Below are 14962 nucleotides of genomic sequence, written 5' to 3'. Positions count from 1 at the left end.
GGATAGGGTAAAATGCTTTCAAAAGAATGATCTGCCTGTGGGAAGTAGAAATGGCATGTGATAAAGTACCAGTTGATGATGATTAATTTCCTTTGCATAAATAAGTCTATATTTTTTATTAGGAAATACTTCCTCACTCTGAGACATCAACAGGCTAATAAACCAATGGACTGATCAATGCCATTGAGACCTCACTGTCCACTTCTAACCAATGTCAAAGCAGATAATGTTCTCCAGGCTCAGATAAGTAAGCAAATACGAGTAAAAGACTTCTCTAGGGTTGTCCCTATTTTATGAAATGCCTTACCCCGGCTTATCAGACTTTACACCAGTTTCCAGTCATTCAAAATAATCAATTTCTTCAGGGGAAACAATCAACTAACCATTGAACTCTCTTTCCACCTACCACTGCCTCACCTGTCCTCAAGCCTTCTTCGGTCAGTCTGTACACAGTGGTTATGTTGACATACAGTTTTGTGGCTGCTCCATTGCAAACATTTGCACTGTTTCACCTGTTGTATAATATACCTTCATCGCTAACTAGACTGGAAGCTCGCTTTGAGCAGGGCCTTCCTTACCTTTTGCTTCTGTAAGTCCAAATTGTTATGTGATGCACTACTTGTTATTGCCTTTTTAGCCACTGTACAGCATTGTAGAAGATGCCACCAAAAAATGCACAAATGAAGATCTGTGCACAAACCCAAATCTCACAGTTTCTGTGCTAAAGAGAAATAAACTGACCATGTAAGTCTAACTTGGCCCTCAAGCAGTAGATCTTTGAGTCAGTGATCACAGTTTCCTGACATTAAATTCCAATGTACTTTGTTCTTTTTGGCTATGACTCAGTTTGTTTCTTTTAAGTAGTTAGTTTACATACAACCCAAACCTCTGCATATTTTTGTATTGCTGGATCCTTATCATAGCACTGGGCTGGCAAGATAACATTTTACGAGATGAGCCAACACAATTATCATAGCCATAGTTCTGGCCTTAATTCATCAAATTCAGTTTATATACTTTACTGCAAAAACAGTTTGGCATCAATCTGCTTACTAAAAGTATAGCAACCAAACAGGAGGTAAATTTATAGCAGAGTTGTCTGTAATCTTTTGCAGTGTCAAGTAAACAATATGGAACAGGTCAGACTTCAAATACAAATTGCTAAAGCTCATCCATTTTTCATGAAATTGAGACTGTCTGAAATCCCAGAGGTAGAGATCACATCAGCCAAGGAAAGTAGAATGTGCAAAGATTGGTGTTCTGTGTCTTATCAGAAGCTCGGAATTCTCCTAGTTTAGGAAGTAAGTGAAATGATTTTAGTTTTTGGTTCAATATCTTTGCGATGACTGCAGTATGCTACAGGGAATGTAAAAAAAACGTAATTCATCACAGTATTCTTTATGTTGGCTTAAGCAGCATCATGAATGCTGGTTCCATCCTATGGATGTCTTCAGTACCTTTCAACACAGAAATTAACTTTGTATATTTTACTTCTTATGTAGCTTTGTGACCCCTATCCCTTTTCTCCTTCTGTACCAGTAAGCTTCACATTTGTTTACATTACTATTGATCTTAATGTTATGGTCCCCCTTTTATTGCAAACGCACTCCAAGATTCATGTCATTCATGTAACTGATCAAGCCATTTATAAGAAGAAGAATTTTATTCAAGCTATATTGATTAACTATGTAGTATTTATATTTATATATAGACATACACATATATATATATATATATATATATATATATTTATGGCAGGGGTATGGCCAGTGGGTCTGAAATGTACCTAGACAATGAAAGCACCCCCTAGTAGGTAGGATAGGGGCCAAAGAAATAAACCAATGCTGAATTTAGGAGTAGAGTAAGATTTATAAATAAAGGCTGTGTTAACAGTGTTATCATTTGCAAGGTCTTTAGAGGTTCTTCTCAACTCCTGTTACGAGTTTGGGATGTACACTAAGAAGGGAAGGCCTATCCGGGTGAGGCAGGGAAACCTTATGTTGTATGCCGGCTACGTATAATTTGATAGTGTTGGGAGAAAGTTTAAGATTTAGAAGAAAGAAGGTGGCAAAAGGTAGGACAGATTGTAGGGAGAAAGGTGTTTTTTTTCTATTAAGAGCCCTTAAACCCCCGTCCACATACATGAAATGAGTAGAGCTGCTGAGCAGCTCTATCTTAATGATTCCCTCTTCCTCCCTTCTTGCACATAAAACGAGTAGATCTAAACGAGACCCCTTCCCTCCCTCACTGCACATGAAATGAATAGATCTAAACTAGGTCCCCTCCCTCCCTGCACATGAAATGAGTAGAAAACTACTCCCACGCACAAAAAATGAGTAGATCTAGCTAAACAATTCCTCCCTCCCTGCACATAAGACAAGCAGAGCTGCTGAGCAGCTCTGTCTAAATGAGCCCCCCTCCCTCCCTGCACAGCTGCTGCCCGTGCCGAGAATTGCAGATGAAAAGGAAATGAAAGTGCTCACCCAGTCTGAAGACAGAAGAGGGAGTGGATGCTGAGTGAGAATGTCAGGAAGAACAGAGAGTGACACCTAGGGAGGGGATGGACTAGACGAGGTGCATACCGCACAAACGTGAGGAACAAGACGCCCTGGAATTGTAAATGGGACGCCCTGGGAGTGTGAACAGAATGCCCTGCAATCTGTAACACGATGCCCAGTGCTAACGAGATGCCCTCATAGTGTTTACGAAACACCCTCAAAGTTCCAATGAAACGCCCTGAAGAAGAGAGTCCTGATGGGGGTATAAATATCCCTCCCACAAATACAGGCTGTAAACAGCCTTTACATATATATATATATATATATATATATATATATATACACATACATTCATACAGTTTACTAACGCACAAATACACAAAGAAAATTAGACAATTGTTTTCTTTGCAGCCGGCATTCTTGTGCTTTTGTAGGGAGCTTGATGTTTTTCCCTTTCATCTCCTATTTACGTGGAAAATAATTGGCCGTCATATCTGTGGAACATGGAGCCCTGTGTCCTCCATCAATATTGTAATTACTTATTTATGGTGACCTGATGCATCAATGTAATATGGCTGCCCTTGATCGTGATGTGTGCCCTTAAATGTGGTTGGCAATACACACTCTTCAGAGAGGATGCACAGTGCGAGGAAGGGGACCCATTTAAATACATCTTTGTATGAGAGCATACAGAGAATAAGTATACGATCAGTGGATTTATGGAAAGGAACTTTCTTGAATTACAATTTTCTTAGCATCATGTTTGCAGTTTTGAGCAATTTCATTTAATGTTTACATAAAAACACGAATTTAATGTTCAATCTTATTGACTGTTGAGGACCGCGCTCAGACCAGGTAAATAATATATAAATGTGTTTACCGTGCTTTTTGTTTTATTCAGTTCTTCAGAATCTTCTTTTCTGCAACATAAATGCAAGTATAATGAATGCAATGCATTAAAAATACATGAAAAGAAGAAATGAATGTGCTAGACACCTAAAGAGTGAGCTTTCATATTTTAATCCTACATTTTCTTGGCAAATATGACAAAAGACTTTGAATTATAAATAGAACGCTTTCAGACAGTCGGACTCTGGCCCTTAGATCTGACAAGCTAGATCTGAATCCTTAAGGCATAAAATAAATTAGTTCAGTTGACATAAACATTTGACCAGACATGTTTGCTACATAATCAATGTAGAAAATATCTGTGAATTTCCACTGTAAGACATATACATATATATATACATATTTTTGTTAATGGGTGAATAAAATGTGACATGGAATCATGAAATCTTGTTATATCCATGGGGTTGCTTGGTAAACAGCAATGTGTCCCTAATATATTTGGTGACAAGGAAGATGGTCTCCTTAACTGCTTCTGTTCTAGATTCATTTGGCAACCAAGTCAAAGGGAAAAATGTTTGGATGTGGAGAGGAGATCGCAGGAACAGATTTGTGTTCTCATATCAACTCTATCTAACAATATAAGAACAGCGTTAAACCTTGAGACAAGATTGAATGCACAATTCAGAAGAGAAGCAACTTTCGTTTTTCAACTTTTACACATTTGGTAAATAATGATGACTAACAAAAATGATAAACCAATTATTTGTATCTGTAATCTGTTCTACCAAGGACTAAATATATTACTATCTTGAACTTGAAAAAAATCTAAATGTTAGTAGTAATCCCATAGTACCAGCATTTTCCTAAAACACATCATGAGGGCCTATTCATTGTCACACAAGAATGTCTAATTTACAAGAAGACAACTGCGAAGTTGACACAGATCACAACATTAGAAAGTCACTTGAAGCTAGGCATAAAAATGTTCCGCTACATTTATTAAAGAGGAAAAAAATTGTTTAAATGTAGTTTCTTCTATTTGATAAAGTGTGGTTTAGCTTGGATTTTACTTCAACTTGACCTTCGTAGATAGGCCCTTAAGTGATTTTACTGTGTTTTAGCGAAATACTTTTGAATCCCATTACAAAGAGAAAAAAATATCTTAATCCAAAGTAAAAAAAAAAAAAAAAAGTTGGAAAATGAACATGGTGTGATTTCTCTTTTCATCAGCTTTGGAAGGGAAAACTGTTTTTAAACATCAGTGGCTGATGATAAATGAAGACAGAACTGGATTAAACATATCAACGAAGTACAGTCATGGAACACTATGAATAATAACATATTTCTAGAGAATCAAGACAAACACATACTAAAGTTGAAATCAAGTCCTGAAGCTAAGCATAGGTAAAAGGAAAGGCAATGACTGGGGATTTATGAGCTTTAATTACATAGCACAGTGGTACCCAACTCCTATCTCCAAAGACCACCAACAGTATAGGTTTCACCATCTTCATCAACACGAGCCTTTCCTTTCTGATCATTCATGGATTTCTTCTACCTGAGAGCATCAGGAGGGTTATATTTAAAACGTGTACTGCTATGATTCTTTCTTGTAGCGATCATTGCTGCATATATAAGGAGGTGTTGCTGCTAGAGCAGATATGGCAAACACATTAACAGCCAATGTTTATCATGAGTAAATTTAGGAAGGATGAGCAAGACCACTCCTGTCCTGTTTTAAAGTCTTTGGCATGGTCATTTTTGTTATGCACTTTTTACTGACATACCTAGGCACAAACACGTTAAATTGTTTCTATATGGAGGGGTTAAATGGCAAAATTTACACCTAGTATCCAATTAAGTCATGTTGTGTGACAGAGTGAGAGCTGGTTTAGATTATCAATTGTAAAGAGTGTTGATACAAAACAAGCAGCCTTATTGAAGCAAATAAGCTGTAACTTCAAATACTAAAGACCAGACATTGAGTTATTCAGAATAAGCATGACAGACAGTTGTCAGCCTGAATGCTGCATTTGTAACACATTGTGCATTTTGGACACCTGTCTATGTTGATTCATCTGATTTTGACCTGGAAGCTACAGGGTTGGACTTACTATCACAGATGTACAGTATTGCTGGTTTGACTAAAAAAAGTTCTTTATACTAAAACAGAAAATCAGAGATCAGAAACCATCAGTGATAAATATCATTCATGGAATTAAGTACGTGACATAAAATTTGTGTTAGCAAAACCAATAATTTGTTTAAAACTATAACCATGTAAGAAAATACTGTAGTTAATATTTGGTCCTATGATAGCCACCTGAACAAAATAGCACCTATGGAAAAGCAATTTAATTTCCAGTGCAAGGTTCTCCAATGAATGTATGTGCCATGTCTTAAGGTCACTCTATCCTTCTGTACCACTTTGTCCCAGACCATAGATAAAAAGCTACAATGGAAGCATACAAAAGATCGGTGCCCATAGGATGTACTTGCCTTCTGACAGGAAACATGATGTTAATCCCTTTGTCTGTCATACCAGTTGTCTCATCTTTGGAACTTACTTCTTGTATTTTGTATGAGGAAAACGTATATTTAGGTCGAACTGTCTATAAACAACTATGAACAAATGATTTCAAATACCCATTACATCAGTCCCAACCAACACAAAATAGGAAAGTGAATGTTTTCATTATACTAAGAATTACAAACAAAAATAACAATTATATTGTATTGAACAGCTTACTTGAGGATACGGTTTTAAATTCTTTATTACATATTGTGAAGTAGGCAGAGATATGGTACTAGAAGGGAAGTATTTAAGTCCAAGACTAATTAACTCAGGCGATGCCTTTCTAATGGAAGCAAGGGTATCAGCGGAAGGAGTTTTCTTGCCGAGGATGCCAGGCTGGAAGGTGTATCTAGAAAAGAAACCAAACTTGAACACGTTTGGTTCAAGTCCTTTGTGTGTATGTTACTGGGCAAGTTAAATTGCTAGTAAAACGTTTAGTGGTCCAGCACTGCAGTCAGGTGTGAATTTGTGTTTCAGAAGTACTCCAGAGTGGAGTTAAGTTTTTTGTGTATTTTTTTGTTATTTGCCCTGTAACAAAAAATCTGATGTTTTGAATATAATGTTTCCTACCTTGTTACAGGAGTAAAGATCCCACAACATGAATAAGATATAATACTTATATGATATCATACTTATATTGAATAAGATATCATGCTGGTACTTATATTGAATAAGATATATCATACTTATATTATTAAAAATTTTTTTTTTTTTTTTTAAAAACCTGGCAAGATTAAAAACTCAGGTTCAACAGTTTGTTTTCTACTCCCAAGATGTGTGTAAAAAAATAGTTACCAAGAAAACAATACCATAAAGTACATGCATAAAATACATGTACACTTCACGTCTGTTTTGATATTTTCTTGTTGTTTCATTTTTATTTGTGACAGATTGACACACTGTCGTCAGGATGTCAGATATTTTGTAACGCAGTCACTAGAGTGACAACGTAGACAATATTAACATCCTGCTATATTCTGTATGCGTATAAAGTTCATAAGGGCTTTTAGGAGAGGAGGAAACATGACAATTATTTGAATCAGGAACACATTTAAAGTATCTCATAAGCACCTGTCACTTTTAATAAAAATTAAGAGTTATTTGCTCGTGTTTAAGATTCAAATAAAATTAATGAGAACATGCAGGGATTATATATAGTTTACAAATATCACATGGAAAATATATCAATGAATATATTATTTAAGTTTTTATTTCTTAGCTTTTGTATATGCAATGATTAAATTAAACTGATGTAGAATAATGATTAATCCAGGGGTAATATTCCATGTCATATATACTATATGTTCACACCAATATATCAACCATAAATGTAGCTTTTGTAGGTTTATCTACTGGTTGGGTAATTGTGAAATCCAAACCTTTTTTCTGAGCAAAAATAAAAATACTCCAGGCATGGATACAATGAAAATGGTGGTGGGAAGCCTGTGATTGGGAATTATTTAGGCTTTACTATGACTTTAAATAGTATTTCAATCCATAATTATTCATGGTACTTTATTTCATTAAAGGAATAGTTAGCTATTCTATTTGCTTTAATATGATTTCTCATTTGTATTGACAAAATGATCATTTAGCGGGGCTCTTTAATTTTGGCTCTTCAAATATGTTAATGTAGATATTAAAGATGGCTTAATTAAAACATGCATTTTGTGTTAATGAATAAAACAATTATTATCACATATGTGGTATTTCAACAGTCTTGTTGCATTATTAACAGGTTTGTAAAATACAGAAAACATTTATTGGCTAGGCTATCACTGTTTTACTGGCAAAGACCCTCCAAAGTCATCTCCTGGTCTTCTGTAGCAGTACATAAAGGGCTAACTATCGACCTGACAAGGTATTATTGGCTGCTTAGTACTAGTTCTCATATGGCTGGAGGTCTCTTGGAGCTCAGACTGTCACACTTTATTAGATAATGATGATAATTACATCAGTAGGTACTGATTGCTGATTGAAGAAGAATGGATTGCAGCTAAACTGCTATGATAATATCCACTTTGTGCTGTAAACCAACAAGATAAAGTGTGCAGAGAATCTGCCTTTAGTCCAAATGTAGGCGACATCAGTGATGATATATCTGTCATGTTACTTTGATAATTTATATTGTTACTATTATTATTAATAATAATATTGTTACTTTATTTAAAGAAAGGCTTAGGAATATCCAATACTATTTTTCAACATTAAAGACTGAGTATTTGACAAAGCCATTTCAATCATGGCTGTAATTTGCTTGTCACATGCATTAAGTAAGTAATATTGATTGAGTTGGATGTTCCAGTAAGACACAGGAAAAAGTCAAGAATTAGTTTAGCATAAGATTTATAACATGCTGTGAATCACTCTACAACCACCACTTAATGCGTCTTTCCATTGAAGCCCAGATGGTTTACCATGGCAACAACATCTTAAACACCAGATCTGTAAGTAACACAAGTGATGGAAGTTATTGACAAACTATGGGTTGTCTTTTTGACACCCTCCCATTGTGCTGTGAATTTAAGGTATCTGAAAAAAAGACTGAAGGTGTAGATTTTTGTGATTACCACGGACACTAGGAAAAAGAAACACAATGTGTTTCGTAAAGGTTTAACATTCTTTAAAACTGAAAAATATACAGTCCAAATTGTATTCAGATGCCAGTATTAAATTTGCTTAAATGCATGAAAATATAAATTATATATATAACGCACCTAATTTTCATGTCAGGATACTATACTCTTTGACCTGTCAAGCAGAGATAGCTTTCCTCACCATTCACTTGCAAGATATGCTAATTTTTCCAACGCATAGAGCTTAAGCGAATGGCATATTCAGACCTCGGCAGACTAGGTGGTAGTTCCTCTGCCACGTAGCCTGAGCCGCATTGCTCCACGGGCACGTTGGTAAGATTACAGATGTCCCTTTTACCTATACACTAGCCTAGTCAGCACAGGCTCCACAGTGAATGTAGGCCCGAAAAATTATTAAAATGCAGAACATTACATTACCATGGAGGTAAGTGGTGGGAGTGGATGGGGTGCTGCCCTAGGTGCCCAAGATAAGACACTGGCTTTACCGCACATTTATAATTAAATTATATTTTTAATTAATTATCTACTGTATAGAAAAAGATTTATGCAAAAAACACAGACACATATTTATTCAAATCTGATTAAAGTGCATATGGAATTTTAAAACAGTAAAATGAACATTAAAATTTTCATTTGGTGTGTTATAAATTCACTGCTTTTAAACAGATTATTTTCTGTATGCTGTAGTTATACTGCACCAGCGGGACAAAGAAGACATATTCAAAGGGATTTATAGGCATACACGAGCAGAAGCCATTCTAATTTACATTTATTTGCAACTAATGTATTTATCTGCTGCCCAGAGAACACATATTTATTAAATCTGACCTACAAGAAATAACATTGGTAGGCTATTACAATGCAAATTGACTATGTTTTTTTTAAATTACAAGATAATTTAAATGACTCATCTTGTATTTTCCAACGTTATTAATAACATCAGATCAATCAAACTCTGTAAATGATTTAGGGAAAATATGAAATTGAAGACACTGCTGCTGTCTGTCGTAAATACCTTAGTAAAAATAGACTGTGGGTATGTATGGAACCCGAGCGACATATTTAATTTACACCAGTAAGGAACACAATGTAGGTTTAATGTGCCTGAAGAAGAGACCTAAATAGTCTCGAAATCTAGGAACCATTATTTGCCAATAAAGGTATAATCTTTACCAAATTGGCTTTCTGCCTTTCTATGGCTAACACAGTACATCTCTATATGCTTGAGTTGAGAAATCAAGTTAAAAGTAAGGATGGAAATTTCCGAATTTATTTAATTTTTAAAATTGACATCATCAGTGACTGCTGGTTTAATCCTCTGTCTGCCAATAACCCTTTCAAAATCAGAGGCAGATATTAATAATTTAGATCATGTAGGAAGGTAAAAATACTTTCAATACATTAAAACATGAATTATGTAATAAGTACAAGCAGAAAACCAACATATGGGACAGTTAAGCTTTTTACTATACTATCACAGATGTGTTTTTTAAGATCACAATTATACGTTGGGGTAATGTGAGCAAATTTGGATCAACCATAATCATTAACTATGAATAGGTAATATTTGTATCCACTTTTGCTATATTACAGTACAATTGACCTTGCATTTTGTAGGTTGCCACCAATATAGTAGATGACAGCAGTTATATTGTCCATTGCACATATAGTGTCTGGTGCGGTAAATAATTGAAAAAAAAGGCATGGTATATGTTGTTGATAGAAATGATTTGAAGTGTATGATATTTGATGCTGCCGTAGAACAGGCTATACAATACTGTATATTTAAACTGATATTTTTGCTATTGGTATTTGACTGAAAACTGACAGATCTATTTTAGCAATATACAGCAAACTGTAAGGTACAGCAACTGGCAGCACTGGGACTCCAGACCAGTAATAAATAGATTTATTCTGTTCATAAGCTCAGCACGTTTCTGTTCCCTCTACAATAAACAGTGATATTGGGGAAAAGAAATGCAGTGTGTATTAAGAAGCGTTAACACTTTTTGACAACGATCAAAAATAATAACAACAACATAACAATATGCCAACCTATTCATGTCCAAACTGGAGGAACAGTTCCTAACTACCTGTGATCCCAAATCTCTAATCTACCGTCACTACATTTTAATCATCTGAACAGCCAGCAAATAACAACTCATATGGTTCCACAAAAACAATAACTTTTACTCGACAATAAAACTGCAGCTTCATTGTTCCCATAGTCCCTTCCTGGACACAACCATCAGTGTCCAAATAAACACTATTCAAACCTTCCAATACCGCAAACTAACAGACAGACCCAGTTACCTCAACACAAAAAAAATCTAGAATCTACAGCCAGGGCATAAGATACAACCAGGCCCGGACTGGGACAAAAAATAGGCCCGGGCATTTAAGCCTGAGCAGCCCATATTTATTTATTTATTTATTGTTAAAGCCCACCCTTCATGTACCATCTTTGCTTTTAATCATTCACACAAATCATTAACACATTCATTAATGCAGTCTCACAAATCATTCACACAATTCATCCTCACATGAATTCATTAATTGTCATACGCATTCACACAATTCATCCACACATTTATTCATTCATTCTCATACGCATTCACACTACCTCCTCTCTTCATCTTATCTGCCCCTTCTCACTATGTCCCCCCTTTTCACTATGTAACCCCCTTCCCCACTTCTCAATATGTACCGCCTCTATCTATCTATCTATCTATCTATCTATCTATCTATCTATCTATCTATCTATCCCCTAACCCCCTTTCTCACTATCTAACCCCCCTCTGCCTCTTCTCACTGCACCCCCCTCCCTCACCCTACTTACCTTGTTGCCGGAGCAAGCAGCAACTGCGACTGCACCTGTGGCAGGGCAGGATTGATTTAGGGGCTGATGGAGCTGCAGCTCCAGGCCCCCACCTTAAAATAAACCCAGTCAGGACCGGACTGACTGGTCCTATATGGCCGCATTAACGCAGAGCCCCTTAAGCCCGCCGCAACTACCCTCTCCTAACTATCTACCCTCTCCCTCTTTGAAGTTCACTTACCTTTCAGGAGTCCTGTGGTGGGGGTGCAAGGCCTCTGCCTCCCAGCTCTGCCACTGTATGGAACAGTATAGAGTGATGGGAGTTATGATGTACTTTTAGAGCATAATTAGATCATGAAAAAGACATTGGAAATGGTACAGCATAACACCCATCACTCTCACACACTTACCAATCCACACGTATACCAATCCACACATATATACCAATCCACACATATATACCAATCCACACGTATACATACCAATCCACACGTATACATACCAATCCACACGTATACATACCAATCCACACATATACACACCAATCCACACGTATACACACCAATCCACACGTATACACCAATCCACACGTATACACCAATCCACACGTATATACTAATCCACACATATACCAATCCACACATATACACCAATCCACACATATACACCAATCCACACATATACACCAATCCACACATATATACCAATCCACACATATATACCAATCCACACATATATACTAGCTGCAGCTCCATCAGCCCCTAAGTTAATGCGGCCCTGCCGTGGCCCGGCCCACCGGGCAAACGCCCGGTGTGCCCGATGGCCAGTCCGGGCCTGGATACAACCATATTTTATTTCCTTCCAAGCAACCTCTGGATCTTTAGTGCCTCTTGAACTAAATGTGGTTATGTGGCACAGTGTACCAGCAAGAAGGTACATTACCTAGGTCCATGGAACAGGAGACTTACATGGAGCAATGATAATAAAAGCCAACCTCAGCTCCATATATTGCAATGTGTATTAAATGACAGTGGTAAAACTGTCATGTACAGAATATAAGTATTATGTCCTCACTACATACCGCAAGGGTTGATGGCTCAACTAGAGGCAGGGGCAAAGGGTTTACATCTTGGAATTTTGGCCCATACCAACAATTCTCTTATTCAGCTAATTGGTAGCGATAAAGCAATTCCAGAAATACATAGTGGGAAGAAAACAAGAAAAATTTACCAAAAAATAGTCTCAGATTAGCATTCAGTCACAAAAATCTGACTCTGCTGTAGTTCAATACTGTACCTCTCTGTGCATATTTCACATAAAAACCCTAGCATGATTAAAGCTATTTACCTAATTGAAAAATAGGATATAATGCATAATCAATTCCAGGGACCAATAATTCCATTTTTAATGATAATTATGCCCATATATTATAGTTTTAATGAGGAGTAATTCACATAATTAAAATTTACTTTGGTCGCTTGCGTTTAAAACAATTAGGTGACAGCATGTCTTTTTAATGCAATGCAATTATGTTTCCTGATGTGATACACTGAATTTTTTCAGTGACTTTTGTTGTATTAATAACAAATAGTGGATGGTGTGTTCACCTACCAAAGCTGATCTATCTGGACCAATGTTATGATCAAATTCACAGTAACAATTTTACATGTATCTAATAGGATTATTGATTATTGGGTTATTTTATTATTCTTGGTTTGCAGCAATGATAAATTGAAAAGAGCATACAACATTTATTTAAAAAGTACAGTAAGACAGTGTTTATTTTTTCTAGGAAGAGTTAGTCTTTTTAAGGTGTGTAAGAGTAGAGAAAAAATATTCATTAACATACAGAGATGTAATAGTTTTAAAAGCACATCTTGGTTGGATTATAGTAAAAAAAAATAAATGAAAAGGGCTGGAAATTGCAGTGGTCAGAATTTCCAATGGTTCGATTTCTTTGTAATGAAAACGGAAGGGTAAAGCCAGGTAGGGAGCATATGAGTCAAAACCTAGGTTGAATTGAGCTAGGTTGATTGAAATTGCTTTTTTAAAATTAACCCGATTTTACGAAGGATAAATTAAAAAGCTCATTAATGCATCTTGAAAAGAGAGGTTCTTGGTAATGCATTTCATTAGCAGTCAGAAGAACCTAAGGTAATATCAAGGTCGGTGATTAAAAGTGCAGACGTTTCAAATACTTGCACTCTGAAGTCACAGACAATATATGAGGTTGGGACAGAGCATTGATTTACTTGTCCTTTTTGGCAATGCAAAGTTGTAGTTGTTAATGAGATTTGTAATGAGCTCATCATATGATTTCCATCAAAAGAGAGAATAGTAAGTTAAAAACACTTTACAATACATTTCGAATTGTCTGAAGTGAACCCCCCCCCCAGAAATGTTCATCTAGAAAACTGTGCAAACACAAACCAGAGCTTTGTGCCTCATCATACATCTACAGATCTCAGATTTTATCCAAATCATATAAAACCTTCAGCTGGGGTCACAGATATCCCAACTGGGCTACAACAATTCATTTACTATTCCTTAGCAAGTTTTTTTTTTCTTGACAACGGTTCCTTAGCTTGAGTAAGAGCGGTATGAGGCCTCTTCAGAATTAGATCCCATTTGGTGCCTGCAACACTGAAAGAACTATAACTATAACAACTCCATCAGTCCCACAGTCTGTGTATCCATGACTCTAAGTGGACCCTAAATTAGTTATGTCTAAGGCATGGCAGCAAGGGCCTCTTATAAATTGGAATGCCGTTTTTAATGCTTTTTAATTCCATATCTGAACATTATGTGAAGTGCAACGGAAGGCATATCTGCAGGCTGAGGGTGCATACGTTCCCTTTGGCTCTGCCCTCTCCTTGACCTGTTTACGATCAACTCAAGGCTTTTATCACCCCAATGCCTGGTTGGGCCTGACACCCAATATGGCTATGCCCACCCTCCAGGTTTGGGATTCTGGACTTGGAAACTTACCAAGTATGTCGTCAGGGTCTAAACTGCTAAACACATTTAAAAATATGCTGGGGAAACATGGTTTTGAAAGCACCACTTACTAAAATCCAGCATAACAATTTCACTTCAAGGTGGCACATTTAAAGGTTGCATCTATCAGAATCATATTACGTATTACGTATAGTATTTAAACATATCAATGGTTGTGTTACACATGATATAATGTGTTACCTATACAACTCTTAAAAAAAAACCTTTATGTTCAGACTTGAGTTCCAGACATGAGGTATTGCGTTTAGTAAAGTTATGAATTTCATAAATATATTTTACTAAAAATGCATGAATCTGCCAAAAGCGTCTACTCTTCACACTTTCACTTCTAGTTAATATTTAAATTCATTCTGATTTTCTGTTGTCTGCTTGTATAATCTTTACATTTTATTTTCATATGCAATGCTTTTGTTTAGAACAAAATTTTATCTGTGAAGCTTCTATGAACACCTGACTTTGAAGGAAAAAAAATCAATGTGCACCATAATATGTTTTAAACCGAATACTGTATAGAGTATATATAGGGGTATAAACCAAGTGAGAATGCCAAGGGCTGCAATATCAGAGATATCCATGATTTAAATGGCACAGTATTTCCAATACATCG

The 14962-nt window shown here is 36.2% G+C and overlaps 1 long non-coding RNA gene across 1 annotated transcript in view; it reads right to left on the bottom strand.

Moving 5' to 3' along the window:
* The window catches only part of LOC128490222 (uncharacterized), an 83315-nt gene that overhangs the window by 54803 nt on the left and 13550 nt on the right, over window positions 1-14962 (bottom strand). Inside the window, exon 2 of the long non-coding RNA XR_008353934.1 lies at window positions 3379-3418. This is a non-coding gene — a long non-coding RNA (uncharacterized LOC128490222). The remainder of the gene's footprint in view (window positions 1-3378; window positions 3419-14962) is intronic.

This window comes from Spea bombifrons, chromosome 4 (assembly GCF_027358695.1).
Source record: "Spea bombifrons isolate aSpeBom1 chromosome 4, aSpeBom1.2.pri, whole genome shotgun sequence".
Taxonomy (NCBI): Eukaryota; Metazoa; Chordata; class Amphibia; order Anura; family Pelobatidae; genus Spea; species Spea bombifrons.
Note: the sequence above shows the minus strand (reverse complement) of the source record. Positions and strands in the feature narration are given on the sequence as shown.